Here is a 12,245-nt window from a genome sequence, read left to right as displayed (position 1 = left end):
TCTCTCCTTCTATTCTAAATGACAGACTTGCTGGATAAAGGATTCTTGGCTGCATATTTTTGCTGTCTAGCACCCTGAAAATCTCGTGCCAATTCTTTCTGGCCTGCCAAGTTTCAAAAGAGAGATCAGTCACGAGTCTTATAGGTCTCCCTTTATATGTGAGGGCACGTTTACCCCTTGCTGCTTTCAGAATTTTCTCTTTATCCTTGTATTTTGCCAGTTTCACTATGATATGTCGTGCAGAAGATCGATTCAAGTTACGTCTGAAGGGAGTTCTCTGTGCCTCTTGGATTTCAATGCCTTTTTCCTTCCCCAGTTCAGGGAAGTTCTCAGCTATTATTTCTTCAAGTACCCCTTCAGCACCTTTCCCTCTCTCTTCCTCCTCTGGGATACCAATTATGCGTAGATTATTTCTTTTTAGTGTATCACTTAGTTCTCTAATTTTCCCCTCATACTCCTGGATTTTTTTATCTCTCTTTTTCTCAGCTTCCTCTTTTTCCATAACTTTATCTTCTAGTTCACCTATTCTCTCCTCTGCCTCTTCCATCCGAGCTGTGGTGGTTTGCATTTTGTTTTCCATTTCCTTTAAAGCGTTTTTCAGCTCCTCGTGACTGTTCATTAGTCCCCTGATGTCTGTAGCAAGAGATTCTCTGCTGTCCTGTATGCTGTTTTCCAGCCCAGCGATTAATTTTATGACTATTATTCTAAATTCACTTTCTGTTATATTATTTAAATCCTTTTTGATCAGCTCATTAGCTGTTGTTATTTCCTGGAGATTCTTCTGAGGGGAATTCTTCCGCTTGGTCATTTTGGATAGTCCCTGGTGTGGTGAAGACCTGCAGGGCACTTCCCCTGTGCTGTGGTGTATAACTGGAGTTGGTGGGCGGGGCCGCAGTCCGACCTGATGTCTGCCCCCAGCCCACCGCTGGGGCCACAGTCAGACTGGTGTGTGCCTTCTCTTCACCTCTCCTAGGGGCGGGATTCACTGTGGGGTGGTGTGGCCCGTCTGGGCTACTTGCACACTGCCAGGCTTGTGATGCTGGGGATCTGGCGTATTAGCTGGGGTGGGAAGGCAAGGTGCACGGCGGCAGGGGGGGCAGGCTTAGCTCGCTTCTCCTTAGGTGATCCACTTCAGGAGGGGCCCTGTGGCAGCCGGAGGGAGTCAGATCGCTGCCGGAGGTTTGGCTCCGCAGAAGCACAGAGTTGGGTGTTCGCGAGGAGCGAGCAATTTCCCTGGCCGGAGCCGGTTCCCTTTGGGATTTTGGCTGGGGGATGGGCGGGGGAGATGGCGCTGGCGAGCGCCTTTGTTCCCCGCCAAACTGAGCTCTGTCGTCCAGGGGCTCCGCAGCTCACCCTCCCTTTGTCCTCCAGCCTTCCCGCTTTCCGAGCAGAGCTGTTAACTTATGACCTCCCAGACGCTAAGTCGCGCTTGCTGTCGGAACACAGTCCGTCAGGCCCCTCCGCTTTTGCAAGCCGGACTCGGGGGCTCTGCTTGGCCGGCGAGCCGCCCCTCCGCCCCGGCTCCCTCCCGCCAGTCCGTGGAGCGCGCACCGCCTCGCCGCCCTTCCTACCCTCTTCCGTGGGCCTCTCGTCTGCACTTGGGTCCGGTGACTCTGTTCTGCTAATCCTCTGGCGGTTTTCTGGGTTATTTAGGCAGGTGTAGGTGGAATCTAAGTGATCAGCAGGACGCGCGGTGAGCCCAGCGTCCTCCTACGCCGCCATCTTCCTGGACCCCTCCAAGGTGACATTTTTACCTTTTGTTCCATTTAGCCAATATATAAGGGCAAGAGCCAAAATGTATGTTGGTTTACTTTCCTATGATTTTATTTTCTCCTGGATTTTGATGCCTCATATCCTGGTTGCCATGATAATTCTGAATTCAAATTTTTATTTCCAAGCCCATTGTTACCACATGGTTGGGGCTGTAGCTTTTTGTATGGTTTTTGTGAATCATGCTGGGAATTAGGAAACGAATTGTAGAAAAAAATGGTGGTGGATATGAGGTTTACCTCAATGCACTTCTCTATTCTCCTTGAGATTAATCCCTCAAGTCCAGGCTTCCTTGGTTGCTCTCAGAAGCCTTTCAATAGCTATTGAGTTTTTTTGTTTTTGTTTTGTTGTGTTTTGTTTCTTTTTGTTTGCATTTTATTCATCTTTTATGGTTGTCTGAGACAGAAAATCTGGTTTCATACAAGCTACTCCATTTTGATATGGGTGGAAGATCTCTATTGTATCTTACAGATTAGAGGACATGAGCATCATTTGAAGTGCTTGAAAAATGTACTTCTGGGGCCCATATCTTAAGTTCTAATTTATATCTACATTTTTAACAAAGTACCAGGTAATTTTGACCTAGTTGGTCCTTTAGTCAAACTTACATCTTTTAGATTCTACAGGTCAAAACCTACCATCTCCTTTTTTTTCTTGTGATAAAACAAATTTATTTTTTTATTGACAGCAACATTAAACAGTGAGAAGACAGCTAGCGTCATCACAAACTTTTGGTTTCCTTTTTGAGGGGTAAAAGGATATAAAAGCCAAAGAATAGAAACTTAAGAAGGGAAAATTCTATTTTCTGGGGTGCAAAACTCCCTAGGTTGAAAATTAATGAATAACCTATTAGTCATGAACTTTTCAATAGGATGACTTGGTAGGTCCATAGAGGATCCATATTCAGGCTATTGGAATTCATTCTACATCAGCCTGCCTAAATGTAATTATCATTGAATTGATTCACGTTCTATCAAGGCACATTCTCAAATGAATTCTTTTGATGTATAGATCTTGCAACTTCTTTCCTTATTATGATCTATAAGATGAGATTGTTCAAGGTTGGAATGATTCCCATTTGTGTGTTTGTGTGTGTGTGTGTGTGTGTGTGTGTGTGTGTGTCTGTGTGTGTGCATGTGTGTATGTTTTTGGTTTGATTTTGTTTTAGAATTATGGCAGTTGTATCTCTGCTGGGCTATTTCTATCAATATGTAATTTCTGTAAGTCTCTACTCTTCTGTTAAATGGAAAGGAAAATGCCTAGTTTACAACTCTATTTAATCCTTTGGGAATCAATTGAGACTATTCTTGTGAAATTGTTTTATAAATAATAAAGCATTAAATTTTTTTATTAGTTATTTAAAGAGACAGAGATACTGTGAGCAACAATATAGAAGAATGAAAGCTCAAGATTTGCCAGAAGTCTGGTTATTCAACATGCCTGGAGTGACGTGAATATAAAAAAAAAAATATAGTGGAACAGTGGACAATGGGATTAGGGCCAAATCATGGAGGTCTTGATTACCAGGCCAACTTTGGACTTTAGTAATTAGGCAATGCAAATAATTGCCTTGTGAATAGAGGGATGAATGATAAGAAAAAAAATTATATGGCATTAAGGGTGAGATATCTTTGAATGGAGCAATGGGGAATTAAGTGGTTATTGAAATATTGTAGGTGAGAGGTAATGAGGCTCTGAAATGGAGAACTGGAAATGAAAATGAAGGGACATTTGAGAGAGAAGAGTTGAGGACAGAATCAGTTCATCTTTGATATGAAGAATGGATGAGTAGGAATATTTGTATGATCTTCACTTCTTTTAACTTTTGATAACTGGCAGAATTAATAGAAGTAGGTAACATGGGTATAGCCTCAAATCTGAAGCTTACATCTGGTTCAATATTTGCCTTTTTTACTTTATAGTTCCAAAAGTGTTCTAGGCATTTTTTTTCCTCAAATAGCCCCTACATGTGTGCATTCGTTGTTTAAAATTATAGATATTAGTAGTATCCCATGTCTCATACATATGAGCCAACATTCTAACCTCCATGTGTTCACTTTTACATAAAACACATTTACAGAATTTTTTGACACTACATTATATTATGTGTGTAAAGGCTAAGTCTGGAATAGTTTAGCAGATAAAAATCCATTCTTCCAGTTATGCACAAGGGATTAGTGCAGGCAACTCCCATTAATGTTAATCATCCAACTTCTTGGCCATGAAAGTTTCACGGCATTCAGGGAAAGAGGTCACACATGAAGAGGAAGAAGAGAGACAAGTAAATCATTTCCATATAGTGTTTTGTACAAGTCATTAAAAAAATGTGTAAAAGTCATTTGTAAAATTAAGGGATTTTTTTTTTTACTAAAAATTAAAGAGCATTACTTCCATCTTAAATCTTTCAGATTAGCTTTGGCTGAAATGACCTTCCATCTCGGTTCTCAGTTGACAGGACTTGTGCTGTTGGTTATATCTTCTGTGGATGTTCAATACCTTCCCTGTCATCTAGCATTTCAAACTGATTTTTATGCTTCAGAAATAATAATCGCTACTAATTACTGAGTGTCCAATCCATGTTAGTTGCTTTATTTATTTATTTTTTTTATATATAGAGAGAGCGCACACGAGAGAGAGAGAGCAAGCAAGTGCAAGCAGGGGAGAGGGGCAGAGGGAGAGACAGAATCTTCAGCAGACTCCATATTCAGTGTGAAGCCCAGTGTGGGGCTCAATCCCATGTCCCTGGAATCCTGATCTGAGCCAAAATCAAGAGTTGGATGCTCAACTAACTGAGCCACCCAGTCACCCCTGTTAGTTGCTTTAGACCAGGAGTACTCAAAGAGTGGCCTCTATGTCCTCAGCATCAGTATCACTTGAGAACTTGTTAGAATTACAAATTCTTGGCCTCCACTCCTGAACTACAAAATGAGAACGTCAAGGGATGGAGGCTGTCACCTCATCTTTTAACAGGCCCTGCAGGTGATTCTAGTTTACTTTGACTTTTGGGAATCACTCTTTTAGATGTACTTCCAATCATATTATGCCTGTCTATTAGGAATTGCCCTCTTTGGTGATGTCAAAACTGTGTCACAGAAGGATAAAGTAACTTTCCCAAAGTCTCACAGGTCTAGGATCTCAAAAGCAGGTCTGTAATATACTTCACACCTCCCCACACTAACTGTGTAATATTTGTTGACTACAGACTAAGTGTTATCATGGCACAGAAGAACAAGGCTCAATTTGTGACTTCTTTTATTATGTTATGAGGCCATGTGCAAAATATTTGGCCTTTTTGTGTCTGTTTGTTCATACATAAAGGAAGCTTGGGGATCATTTACAGCCCAGTGTGTGTGTAATCAGCCAGCCAAAATGCCAGTACCCATGGCTATGTGACAAGGAACTAAGCTGTGCTAGGTGCCTAGAAAGATAAATGACTAGAAAATACATTTCCAACATACAGTCATGTAAATAGTAAAAACAAAACAAAACAAAACACAAAAAAACATGCTTTGATAAATTTATTTATCTTCTTTTTATAGTTTCTAACATGTAAGTTCCTACTGAATAGTATTAATAGCGTTCCATGGCCTTAGGCTAAATTGGAAAATTTGGCCCTACCAGTGAATGCACCATGTATAGAATGAATTTTTAGCCCCTCATTCCCAGCTTGTTCCTCTTTCCCTTCAAGGAATTATATTTACCTCTCTTCATGTAAGATTAGAATAACATGGTTACTCTCTGGTAAACCCTGTATATGTCACTAATCCCACTCCTCCAAGGAAATTGGCTTTTCTTAGATTAGTCCTTATTCATTTCATTGATATTTATTGAAAACCTGTTATGTTCCCATTATTGCGCACTGGAAGGAATAATGTAAGTGGTAGGTAACCAAACATATTACACATTCTCTACCTTATGGCCTTTACTTGGTAGTAAGTATAAGTCATATACATACCACAAATGGTTAAAGAAAGCAACACTGTAAGAAATCTCACAGAGGAGCGTCATGCTCTTGGAGTTGCTATGCATTCAGGGACCAGAGTGAGTTGTTTCAGTTAGAGTGATCTTGGAAAAATTCATACTGAAAGTTGAAAGCCTAGGGAATATCCAGAGAAAAAGAGAAGACAACAAAGGGGAATGTACATTATGCTTGGGCAGTGCTCATTTCTTCTCACCCTCCTTCTCCCTCCCTGGATCTTCTGGGCTCCTACTCTCAGGGAAACACTGAACTGTCAGTGTGTATCCATGTGGCCCTGTAATTGAGAGCTAGTACCAACTTGCACAATGGTTATATTTTCTATTCTATTTTCAGTCTACCAAGCTGGGATCTGTATTCTGAGGTAAAGGAAAGAGTCACACATTTTTCTGAGAGCCCTGTTGACTTGTGTAAAATATTAATCTGACTTCACAAGAAAGGAATGAAGTGGGCGAGAGAAATGCTCATTGGTGAGGAAGAGGTAGAGGCGGGATTCAAAGCTCATGTGGATCTTCCAGCCTTGGGAAAGTCTGCGGTCAGGAGGCCCTCTGGGTGCAGGCCTCATCTGTATGCTGTGGCAGTCTGTGTCCCTGACATGGGTACACTGAAGAAACTGCAACTTGTGCCAAGAGCTCACCATATGATTTCAATTCTTTGTGGACTGTAAAAGAGATGCCTCACCATTTTTTGAAAAGGATATGAGCAGGAATGTTGGTAGCTTATGCATTATTTAGAGCCTGCCATCCTGCCTCTGTCTCACAAAGGAAAATGACAGCATTGTCACGGTGGTTTCAATATATGTGATGGTGGAAATGGAGATGTTGGATTTTGTAAGTTTCTCTGAATTACCTATACTCTGGTGACCTGTAATTAGCTTGCTGAGGATATTACACCTTCATTTTCTTTCACCCATTATTGAAGATAGGTGTATACTATCTCATTATGTTAAAAAATCATATTACATATACATTTGAGAAATATTGTATAATGATGAAATTATTAAGTGTGGCTCATATTTTATCCAAAGTCATGCATATGAAAGAATACAAGTATCACGTGGACACAGCTGATAGCAGGATTTGGCTCACTCTTACTTCCAATAGTGCCACATAGAAATATTTTACTTTGTTTTGAGACATTTTCAATGGGGTACTTGGAGATTTATTTAAGACTGTTCCGTCAAGACGCATAGATAAAAATGCTTGGCAGCAACACCATCTTATAGCTTCTTTGCCTTTCTTTCCTTTGACCATTCATGGATCTCTTTTGATCTATTCATGAAAGAAAGGAAGCTTAGGTTTGAAACCTAAGCGGAGTCAACTCTGCCCTTCCATGCCGAGCAGTTGCTACCTTTTTTCACTTCCATTTGTGCATGCTTCTGGAAACTTCTCCCACTACAATTTCCCCTCACACTCCTCTAAATCAGCCCCTTCTTACCTCAGTTCCTCTGGGCTTTGTGTTTTCTCCAATACAGTGCTTAAGCTTTTATTAATAAGAATTATCTTATCTGAACACATCTTCGGTCACATTGCTGCCAATTCAAAAATCTTCAGTGACATCTATTTGCTCCCCACATAGATTATGAACTCCTTGGTATAATGTTTTGAGTCATCTTGCAAAGAATATTGGTTACTTCTACCTATTCTACACTCTAAGCAACCTGGCCTATAGGTGTTTCTTATTTTTTAAAAGACTTTTATTTGGAACTGTTTTAGGCTTACAATACAATTGAGAGGAAGGTACAGAGATTTTCCATATAGCCCCTACTCACTGCCCTTCCCCCCACATATAGCCTCCCTTATTATCAACACCACTCATCAGAATGGCACATTTGTTGCCAAGGTTGCATCTACAATGACATATCAAAATCACTCCAAATCCATAGGATACCTTAGGTTCATTCTTGGTGTTGGATTCTGTATGGTTTTGGACAAATGTATAATGGCATATATTTATCATTATAATATAATAAAGGGTATTTTTACTGGCCTGAAAATTATCTATGCTCTGCCTATTCACCTACCCCCACCCAACCCTGGTCAACCACTTATGTATTTATTTTTTTAATTGCCTCCATAGTTTTGTCTTTTCTGGAATGTTATGTAGTTGGAATCATACAGTTTGGGGCCTTCTCATATTGACTTCTTTACCTTAATAATATGCATTAAAATATTCTTCATGTTTTTTTATGGCTTGATCGAAAGTACCACACTGACTTGATTACTGTAGCTTTATAGTAAGTCTTCAAGTTGGATAGGATCAATCATCTCACTTTGTTCTTTTCCTTCAATATTTTATTGGTTATTTTGGGTCTTTTGCCTCTTTATATAAATATAAGACTCAGTTTGTTGATATCCACAAAATAACTTGTAGGAATTTTTATTAGGATTGCATTAAATCTGTAGATCAAGTTGGGAAGAACTGACTCCTTGAAAATATTGACTCTTCCTATCCACACACATGGGACATCTATCCGTGTATTTAATTCTTATTTGATTTCATTTTTTAGAATTTTGTAGTTTTCCTCATATAGATCTTGTATATATTTTACTAGATTTATAACTAAGTATTTCAAGTTTTTAGGTGATAATGTAAATGGTATTGTGTTTTTAATTTCAAATTCCACTTGTTCATTGTTAATACATAGAAAAGCAAATGACTTTTGTATATTAATCTTATATCATACAATATTACTATAATTGCTTGTTAGTTTCAGGAGTTTTTTGTTGATTGTTTTGGATTTTTTACATAGATGATCAAACCATCTGTGAACAAAGACAGTTATGTCTTCTTTTTTTTTTTTTTTTAGTGTTTATTTATTTTTGAGAGACAGAGTGTGAGTAGGGGAGGGGCAGAGAGAGAGGGAGACACAGAATCTGAAGCAGGCTCCAGGCTCCTAGCTGTCAGCCCAGGGCCCAGTGCGGGGCTGGAACTCACTAACTGTGAGATCGCGACCTGAGCCTAAGTTGGAAGCTCAACTGACTGAGCCACCCAGGTGCCTCATGTCTTCCTTCTTAATCTGCACACCTTTTTTTCTTTTTCTTCTTGTATTACATTAGCAAGTATTTGCCGTCTAGTTTGTAAAGGAGTGGTGAGAGGGGATATCCTTGCTTTGTATCTTAGTGTGAAAGCTTTAAGTTTCTCAGTATTAAATGAGCTGTTTCTTTTTGACATTTCATGCTTTTATTTTATTTATTTTTCATGCTTTAATTTTTAATGTTCAGACTAAACATGGTAGCTCTCTCAAATTAAGAGAGACATTTGTAGTTGCAACAATGATTTCAGGAGTAGATTCCTTACTGCCCTTACCCATTTAGCCCATCCTCCGCCCCCCACAACTCCTCCTGTAACCCTCAGTTTGTTCTCCATATTTATGAGTCTCTTCTGTTTTGTCCCCCTCCCTGTTTTTTGTTTTCCTTCCCTTATGTTCATCTGTTTTGTCTCTTAAAATCCTCATATGAGTGAAGTTATGATTTTTGTCTTTTTCTGGATGTAAATTTAAAAAAATAAAAAATAAAACAAGTTAATAAAAAAAAAAAAGAGAGAGACATTTGTTGGGGGGCCTGGGTGGCTCAGTCAGCTAAGCATCCGACTTTAGCTCAAGTCATGATCTCACGGTTCATGGGTTCAAGCCCCGCGTTGGGCTCTGTGCTGACAGCTTGGAACCTGGAGCCTGCTTCAGGTTCTGTGTCTCCCTCTCTCTCTACCCCTCCTCTGCTTGTTCTTTCTCTCTCTCAAAAATAAATAAACATTAAAAAAAGAGAGAGAGACATTTGTTGCCTTAATCTGTAAGTGTTCAAATCATAATCATTCCTTAATATCCATAATATCTGTAAAAATGCTACTTCCTCAATGAAAATCTTCTGGTTGCTTACAATCTGATATTCTTTCATTTGAGCCTCTGTGTATAGGCTATCTTTTGCATAACAAAGTAGCCCAAACTTAGTGGCTTAAAACAACGTGTAAATATTATTTTACAGTTTCTGTGGGGAAGGAACTCTGGCACAGCTTACCTGGTCCTTTGCTTAGGCTCTCATAAAGCTGTAATCAAGGTGTCAGCCTGTCTGGATTGGGTTCTCATCTAGAAGTTTAAGTGGGAGGGCCTCTGTTTCTAGGCTCCCTCAGGTTGTTGGAAGAATTCATTTCTTTGCCACTGCAGGTTTGGTGGCTTCTTTGAAGCCAGCAATGGAGAGAGAGGGACTCCAGTAAGATGGACTGTATGCTCCTAGGTAATCATGGACACTTAATTGTGCATATCGAATCACCTTTGCCACTTTCTGCTAGTTGGAATCAAGTCACAGGTCTTGCCCACTTTCAAGGGGAAGGAATTACAGAAAGGCATGAACATCTTAAGAATCATGGACACCTCCTTATAATCTGTCTGCCATGTTCTGCATTATATTATCTGCTTCTCTTATGATATATTTTATGCCTTTGCTATCTTTTAAGAACTTTCTCTTTATTAGAATTTTTAGCTCCATGAGTTCAATGATAGCCTATTTATGCTTTATTATGCCTGCATTCTTTGGTGCAAAGTATTTGTGTGTTAAAATGTTGTGAATTCAGTTGATCGGTGGGTGCTTACACTTTTCTGTAAAGCCTATGTTTTTCTCTGTCTCAGATTTTAGGCTTTTAAAAGGCAAGAGCAATATTCATAACCTAGTTTGTATAGCACCTAATTAGGAACAGATCAGCAATTAACATTATACTCTTATCACTCATTGAATAAACATTTTAGAGTCTGAAATAACAAACACTTAAATTTGTAAGATGAATATAATTTTGCCCTCAAGATGACAGAAGTGTCATACCCATGAAATTTGTTACATGAAGAATACCATGATGTCTTTGGTTCTCCAGGAATATCATGCCTCTGCTATTAGGGTACTCTGTTTTTCTCCATTCTCTTTTCTTAGATTTGCACAAAGCATTGGCTACTGTGGAGTGCTGCCAAACATCTTGAAATAAGGGAACTAGATAAGGGGTGCATTTCTGGGATGAGAGAGGGGAGTTGGCCATGGTCAGAAGGCATTGGAGGAGTGATTCTGGGAAAGAAGAATAAAAAGGTAAAACAATCCAGCCTTCAGTGAAAGGGTTTTCTATAGGACTGTTGTTCTTTGATATTTTAAAGATGCTGTTTGAAAAAAAAAAAAAGAGTGCTATTGTCCAACAACTTAGAATGATGTTAAACAGATTCAGAAGTGTATTCTTCAGACTTCTTGAAATGTTGATGAACATCATATTCTTCCACAGTAACATTTAACATTCAAGTTTTATGAAATTTATTTTTTCTTGGAGACCTGTGCATGTATAAAACTTAGACAGTTTCTTAGTTGGTTAAAAAACAAGTCGAAAGAAAGCAACAAAATGGCATCTTAAATCCTGCATTGACTTCGGGGTAGGGGACAGAATATTGATCAGAACTGTGTGGATATGAATGGATGGAAGGATGTGTTAAAGGAATAAAGACATTTTTAAGCATCCATGTTTGCATCTTGAGTTTAAGTGGTGTGAACACAGCTTTTTCATTAGTTAGCAAATATGTGAGGAAAAAGACCCATGATCAATATAGAAACTTGATCAAGTTCTACTAAACCATTTGAACAAGTATCAAAAAAATACATTTTTGGACAGAGACTGAGTAGGTAATAGCCATATGTGCCCATATGGAATTAGAAGTTAAATACATTATCCAAAAATTTGAGCTAAATATACTTCTGTATCTTGCCATTCTAATGTTGAATTTCTGTCAATCTGTGTGCTTAAAAGAGCATAGGGTTTTTCTGTAACAGTCAAAGGTTTGTTTTACTAGTTCTAAGACTTGATGTTTTATAAACTTCAGATTGATTGTTTAAAAAAACCAAAACAACTACATTTGTTAAAATGTTTACTGTAGAGAATTGTGTTTGTGTTCTTAGAAGAGTAAGCTGTGTTTGCCGTAAGAGGCTGAATCTGTTCAACCACCTTTTGAAACTGACCTGGTGAATATAATTTTAATCTAGTAATAATTAGCCAACTGATAAACGAGATATGAAAATTCTGGAATGTTATTTTAAAGCATTCCTCTAAGTCTATATAAGTAAATACTAAATGTTGTTTCTAATGGAGCAACTTCAAAAACAAAACAAAATGACACAAAACCCATTCTTTCTAAAAAAACTATGACACTGAGGTTCTAAGTCACAATGAGATGATCATAATACTCTTAACAGAAAAGATGAAATAAAGCAGAAATACTTGGTTTTGAGGGAAGGTGGAGGAATAGGGTAATATATTTAGTTTTAGAAATGTTAAATTTGAGGGTAAATTGAACGTTAAAGAGACAATATTGTAATGTCACAAGCTCTGGTAATCAAAGCTCTGGGGAAAAGTCTGGGGGAAAGAACTAAACATATTTATTACAGTCAATCCTGGAAATAAATCAATAAGTACTGAGTAAAAGGGTCAGAGAGAATCTGTGGAAGTCTCATTAGAAGAAATTATCTATCTATCTATTGAT

Source organism: Lynx rufus, unplaced genomic scaffold (genome assembly GCF_022079265.1).
Source record: "Lynx rufus isolate CCGP_SWC_20201006 ecotype Redwood Valley unplaced genomic scaffold, mLynRuf1.p SCAF_1, whole genome shotgun sequence".
Lineage (NCBI taxonomy): Eukaryota > Metazoa > Chordata > Mammalia > Carnivora > Felidae > Lynx > Lynx rufus.
This window is presented reverse-complemented; position numbering follows the sequence as displayed.